Source organism: Pipistrellus hanaki (genome assembly GCF_964339955.1).
Source record: "Pipistrellus hanaki genome assembly, chromosome: 17".
NCBI classification, from domain to species: domain Eukaryota; kingdom Metazoa; phylum Chordata; class Mammalia; order Chiroptera; family Vespertilionidae; genus Pipistrellus; species Pipistrellus hanaki.
In genome coordinates, this window is record NC_140519.1 from 12,381,740 (window position 1) to 12,389,170 (window position 7,431).

The window sequence follows — 7,431 nt, forward strand, 5'->3', positions numbered from 1 at the left end:
AGTGTGGATGTTTCATTTGTCCTGGGAAACGAAATACCTGCTGGCCGACTCTGTTTGACAGCCTCTCTGTGCGGATGGCGGGCATAACGATCTGACGTATGGGCATGAGCAAGTGGTTCCTTAATTGTCCACCCAGATGGTCCTCTCAGAATTTTCCCAGCTTCCGTGTTTGATCACTCATAAAAATACTATGAGAGAGGAATTACAGAGCAGTCAGTTGCTCATATACTATCCCAGTTTCAGCATGTACAGATAATTAAACAGAAGGAGAAAGAGCAACTGAGAAATTTTCTTAAGCTAATGAGATGAACAAGAACTGTGTCAAAGAACAAGGAGCTAAGTGGGTAGTAGTGTGTTAGTGTCAAAAGCCCACCTCAAAAATGGGGCCAGTGCGACAGTAGAAAGAGAAAGAGAACATGTAACCAACAGAAGTGTGAGTCTGCATATTTATCTTAAAGGTGGGGGACAGAATGTATAGATTCTAAATATAATCTCAATGTATAGATTCTAAATATAATCTCAATATTGGGTCAACATATTGGAAAGTGGGTGTTTTTTTTTGGGTATTGTTCGAGATTGAAGACTTTTTCATTAATTTATGCTCTTTATGTGTTTGTTGTAATGAGATAATATTTATATGATACTTAGGAGATAAGCCAAATGTAGATATATATGCTCCTTTGATTCTATTCAAAGCAACAGAACGATACCATCATCTCTATGTGACTCACATGCAAACTGGAATACATTTATCTGCTGATGGGAAATAAGATCAGATATTTCACTTTTAGCTTCATCACGCAAAAGAAAACTTCGTTGTGACTCCAAGAATAAAGCAACGTGGTAAAGAAATATTTGCTTTACAACTTCCAGAGAGAATCATCAATGGTTTGCTGTAAAAAGTGTCAAACGCCAGAGCATATCTTTGTTTTTTCAACAAAATCAAAACTGGCACATTCATATTTGAGAAACGACATGAATATTTAAATTTCCCTCTGTGTACATAAAATATAAAGTTCAGGTGTCACTGAAAAACATCACCTCTTGTATTTTGTGCTCTGCATTGTTAAGCTGTCAACTTCCTGATGACCAGAAAGATACTTGGTTTATATACTATCTTTCATGTGCTTTTTTTGAAAAGTTACTCGATCCTGTTGGTTTTATTTTTGTAAACAGGTACAACCTTCGTTTATTTGTTCTGTTTATTTTACTTTCTAAATATGAATTTTGTAGTCTAAAAGTATATGCCAACTTGTGAAGGTTTTTGTTTTGTTTTGTTTTGTTCCTGTTTTCAGATTTGTTTTATGGGACTAGGATATTTTGTGAGAAGAGGATAATAAATAGGTATTAGTTTAATTACTCCAATTGTTTGATCAAATATTTAATGTGGGGATTGGTCAGGGGTATTGAGTAAAAGTGAACGTAGGAGTTTTCTATTAAAACAAATTTAGGAAGAAAATGCTGTTTCTATTTGCTTCTGCCAGTCAACGGCAGGGGAAATTTGAAGTCTTTCAAACATTGGGACACAAGATAAAGACGTCAATCCTACCCTTAGATGTTTCTAAGTGGTTGTATGTTAGACATTGTAGATAAAGCCTTTATATATGTCATCACAAAAAAAGGTTTACTTTGGATGGCAAGTCTAGAAACTGAGCCGTACTGAGTCCTGGGAGTCTAAAGGCACATTCACACAGTGCTGCTTAGGATGTCTGCATCTCATGTTTGGGGTTGGGTAACTGAAATCGTTAACATAGATGTTCTTTACCTTTACCTTCCTCCTAAAGGTTTTGTAAACTGGTTTTTAAGAAAGAGGTGGGACCGCAAAAAGGAGAAGAAAAGATATTGTTTGGTATGCACATTTGACACACAGGTTTATTGATATGTTCTGCCTTATGAATACTATGACAAATGACAGGGAAGAGATTGCACGTCACTATCTCTGTTCTATCTATGTACTGCCAGTGGGCAAAGATTTCTCATTTCATACATCATTTACAACTTCCTACAGTAATTTTACACAGCTCATATCCTGGGAACCAGGCATAGCAATTATCTAGACGCATATATGCATGCAGGCATCCCGAGCCATGCAGTTCTAAAGGGAGTTCCAAAGTTCACACACTCCCACCAATAAAAGTTGGCAAAAGCCAGGAAGTTGTCCAATTAAAAAACTTTCCTATTTTGACGGATGCCCTAGTGTTACCTCTGAAACAAGCTGTTTCAGGAGGTCTTCTTTTAGACTACTGTTTGTAAGAATAAAATAATATTTTCAGCTTTCCCAAACGCTTTTGTGTTCCTAAAAGAAAAAAAATCATGTCTTTTTCTATTTACTTTTACTCTTTTGCTCCTAAATAGACCAAGAAAAATACAATATTGCATTCTGTAATGGATAAAGAAACCTAAAAATACAGATTTTCGATTTAAAATGTGAATACATATTAAAGTTTGACACCATTTTGTTATTTGGGACTTTCTAAAATTATTTTACGTTATCATAGTTTTCCCACTTTTTCATCTAATACAGTACACATAATTTTTTAGAAAGATTGTGAATTTCTAAGTAAAGATAATTTATAACCTTTAGAAATAAAGTTTGGATTCTTGCATGTGTTATCAATAATCCACAATTAATATTAAATTTTGAATTTCTTTTTTCAAATTTTGTTATTTTTCATCCACAGTACTGATAACTACATGTATTAGTTTTCTAATGTTGTAAAATAAATAAGAAATTACTTGAAAAGTAGTAGCATAAAACAATAGATGTTTGCTATCTAACAGTTTATTTGGATCAGGAATCTCAGCACAGATTAGCTATGCCCTCCAAAAGGCTGCGGCCAAGACATTGGTCAAGGTTCAGTTCCTATCCCAATACCATTTACACATTCACTAAGGTTCCTGCCATTATTAATTTCCACATGGCTGTAGGATTGAGGGCCTCATTTTCTTGCTGGCTGTCAGCTGAGATCCTTGCAGGCTATTGCAGACTGGATGCTCCCATCAGTTCCTTAAAAGCTGTCTTCAGGTTTTTTTGTTTGTTCACTTGCTTTTTGTTTGTTTGTTTGTTTGTTTGTTTTACCATGTGGGCCTTCCAACAGGATTGCTTGCTTCATCAAAGCCAGTAAGAATGAGAGAGACTCCTGCCAAATGGGACCTCTGATCTTATGTGTCACCACCACATAATCATTTACATGGAATTAGGTACATCCCATTTCTTTTGCCATATTCTATTTGTTAAAAGCAAGTCACAGCCCTAACTGGTTTGGCTCAGTGGGTAGAGTGTCGGCCTGTGGACTCAAGGGTCCCAGGTTTGATTCTGGTCAAGGGCATGTACTTTGGTTGCAGGCACATCCCCAGTAGGGGGTGTGCAGGAGGCAGCTGATTGATGTTTCTGACTCTCTCTCCCTCTCCTTTCCTCTCTGTAAAAAAAAGCAATAAAATATATTAAATATATATATGTGTGTGTGTGTGTGTGTGTATGTGTATATATATATATATATATATATATATATATATATATATATATATATATATAAAATTGATTTTTTACAGAGAGGAAAGGAGAGGGAGAGAGTCAGAAACATCGATGAGAAAGAATCATCAATCAGCTGCCTCCAGCACACCCCCTACTGGAGATGTGCCCACAACCAAGGTACATGCCCTTGAACGGAATCAAATCTGGGTCCTTTCAGTCGGCAGTCCGACGCTCTATCCACTGAGCCAAATCGGTTTCGGCAATAAAATATATTTAAATAAAATCAAGTCACACAAGGTCATGGACATCAGGAGGTAGGGAAGATAGTGGACACTATAAGAGCCTGTCTGCCATAGTACAGAAAGCTAACAATCTAGGTATTACGTTCATATAAATACTTAAACTAAAGTAAAAAGGTAAGGTATAATTCAAATATTGTTGCCTGGAAATTAGGATATTTGCTGTCAGCAAGTTGTATGACACTCAGTAACCTGAATCACCCCTCTGGACCCAGAAGTGATAGGGTCCATATTTCAAAACCAGGGGAGGGAGGATGGTTGGACTAAATTGATTGCTAAACACCTTGCCGGCTCCAGACTTCTGCAAGGCCTAAAATATTTGCTATATATAGTATATCTGGAATATGAACTACATGTTTTAGTTTTTACCCCAGACATTTATCCAGAAGGTTAAGTCTTCTTCATGGCTTATATCACAAAGACTAAATTGATCAGGATTTCAATTTAATTTAAATGCATTTTTGTTTGAATGTCTACTCTAAACAAGTTATGGAAAGTACAAGAATTCATGGTCAAGAAGTTGGGTTCTATAGTTAGATGCCTGAGGTCAAGTTTCAGCTCTTCCTCTTATCAACTGAGTGACATTGGGCAAAATATTTAATTTCTCTTCATCGAGAACATGAAGTGATAATGGTGCCTAACTTATATTATTATTGCCTCACAAACATAGATTATTTTATAAATATTAGCTTTGTAGATCTTATCATCTTAACGATATAATATGTCATTATATTAGGCAAGAAAAATGCATACAAGAAACTCTGCCTTCAAAAAACTCTCAGAAATGGTGCTTTATTGAAATATTTTCTCTTGTAGGTAGAATATGTCATTATAAAAGTGTTTTATTACCCTTGAGATTTATTGATAACCAGGATATAGTTGAAATTCCTGTTGAATTTGATAAATATGGTTATATTAATAATTGAATAATTTCTGTTGGACTTTATCCAACATTCCCAGAAAGAACTAGGTAGGGCAAGTTATTTTTAATGTAAGAATAATATCTGCTTAATGAAATGCTCATTTTGATTCTATATATTCTGTTCCTTTATGAGCAGATTTCCAGGTACAACACTTCATGGTTATTAATAAATGGGCCATACATAAATTATGCATTAAGAAAAAATGAAAAAGTATTGAGCATCCTTTTTGCTCATTAGAGGAAACGGTTTCATTGTCTGACATTGAAGACAAGATGGTCAGTACAATTTCATAGAATGAGAAGGGGCCAGATTCACACCCCATCTCATCTTTCAAATTCTCTTTTGTTCTCTACACAGAAAAATCACGCAGAATGAGAAACAACCGTGGAGGGACAACCTGGAAGAGAATTCCTACCCACACACCTTTTTCTGAAGCTCTTTTTACAACATGGTCTTAGGTTTTCAGTCTTTAAACTTCTATGACATTGGAACAAATTCAAAAGACTAGAAGCTGCAAAAGTCAGATACTGAAAAACTCCAATGAAAGTGGGCATCAGACAGCCTCATAATATGAATGTAATACAGTGTGCAAACATGATGGTCATGAGTATGTGGGTGCCTCTGGAAGAAACTTGACCACTGAGATGAATGCAAGTCCATATACTGATGAATCTCTCCTTTACTTTTAACGTCAAGAAGAGAAAAGGTCAGAGGAGATGAGAAAAGAAATACTCAATAGTGCATTCTTAACTGGTGAAAATCACACCAAATACTTTAATTATGCACCACAATCTGAAATTGTCCTTTTTCTTTATTGACTTCCATTTCTGTTGCATGTCCCCATTTAGAATGTGGTATCTAAGATGGCAAGGATTTTGTATGTTTTTTTTTTTTTTAACTCATTTCCTAAAATTGTGTAAAGCCATTGAAGGTGCTCAATAAATATTATGCAATGAATGAATGAAGAGTCAAGAGGTTTCAGATCTAGTTTTTCTTGACCCTTAATAAAAAGATGGCATACACTAGATGGCTAACATTTCTTGAAGCACACTAATACTCACTGACAGTATGCATGTTTCTAGGGTTCATATAATAACCAACGAGTGCCTTATTTTCTTTTGTTTTATTAAGCTTCTTGGAGTGACATTGGCTAACAGGTTTATATATGTTTCAGGTGTACAATTCTATGATACATGATTTGCATACTGCATTGTGTGCCTACCACCCAAAGTCAAATCTTCTTCCATCACCATTTACTTGACCCCTTTAACCTTTGCTACCACTTCATTCCTCTTCCCTCTGGTGACCACCATGCTGTTGTCTGTCTATGCGCTTTTCTTTGTTTTTCTTGTTTGTTCATTCGTTGCATTCAGTTTTATAACCCATATGTGATTGAAATCATATGGTCCTTAACTGTACTTGTCTGACTTATTTCATTTAGTATAGTATTTTCAAGGTCCATCCATGTTGCTGAAAATGGCAGTATTTCATTTTTTTCCTGGTGGCTGAGTAGTATTTTATTGTATATATGTACTACACCTTCTTTATCTATCAAAGGACACTTCAGTTGTTTCCATGTCTTCACCACCATTAATAATGCTACAATGAACATAGGGGTGCATATATCTTTGTGAATAAATGTTTTCAGAATTTTGGGGTTGATATCCAGAAGAGGGGTCTCTGGGTCATATGGTAATTCTATTCTTAAATTTTTGAGGGATCTTTATACTGTTCTCCACAGTGGCTGTACCAGTTTACATTCTCCAGTAGTGAATGAGCATAACCAACTAATACACATTTTTTATGGGAAACTTCACTTATGTAACAGATTTTATTTGATCAATCTTTTTATTTCTGAAACATTTCTCCAAGATGAAATTATTTATGATATTAATTAGCAATGTTCTCATTAAGTCTGCATTTTATTCCTGATTAAACTATGCATATTTTTTTGTCTGACAAGCCTATTTTTGGTTAGTTAGATTCCCAAATAAGGTGAAATAAAAGATTATCTTAAGTTTACACTGGGGATTCTTTTTATTTTTTTTAATGTTGATTTTTTTTTAAATGGTGAATTTCTAAAATATGCATAGATATATTTGGTGGAGAAAAGAGAAAAGGTACCTAGTTGTTTCCAAATTTAACAGTGCTATGAACACCTGGATGAGTTGGCATTAAAGAAATATTTATCTTTTTTGTGTGTTCTGTGTGGTAAATGCAAATTAATTATTATACTACATATGTTTTGAATGGATTGTTTAATCGATTATAACTTCACCGAAGAAAAATTTGGGTTTCTTTCGCCCCTTTTGAGTATGACTTAATTTTTTATTGTTCATGTGTATCTTTTAATAAGACTAATGTATAAAATTCCAAATACATTTACTACAAATATAAACACCTAACTATGGTTACAAAGATATTTAAAATTAATTATGATGAAATATTTTCAGTCTTTGACTTTGCTATTATAATTGTAAATAGGAATGTGAACAATGAATAAACAGTAGGGGATAAAGAATGCTATAATAGTCATATTTAAAGAACATTATTATATTCATATTTTAAAACTATGTCCTTTATTTAGTTGAATTTACTTGCTAATTAGATCTCCAATGCTATTAAGCATTGTTTGCAGGTTTCTAAATTCTGAGCAAATGTATGCATAGAAAATGTGGGCTTATGAAACTTGAAAACATTTATGTTAATCATTTTTATTGACGTGTCTTCCACC

General features: G+C 34.3%; 1 long non-coding RNA gene across 1 annotated transcript in view; it reads left to right on the top strand.

The window, feature by feature from the left end:
* LOC311612120 overlaps positions 1–6,152 on the top strand; it is a 36,561-nt gene extending 30,409 nt beyond the window's left edge. The window contains exons 2-3 of the long non-coding RNA XR_014793231.1: positions 3,099–3,201; positions 5,055–6,152. This is a non-coding gene — a long non-coding RNA (uncharacterized lncRNA). The remainder of the gene's footprint in view (positions 1–3,098; positions 3,202–5,054) is intronic.
* Positions 6,153–7,431: the final 1,279 nt, after the last annotated feature.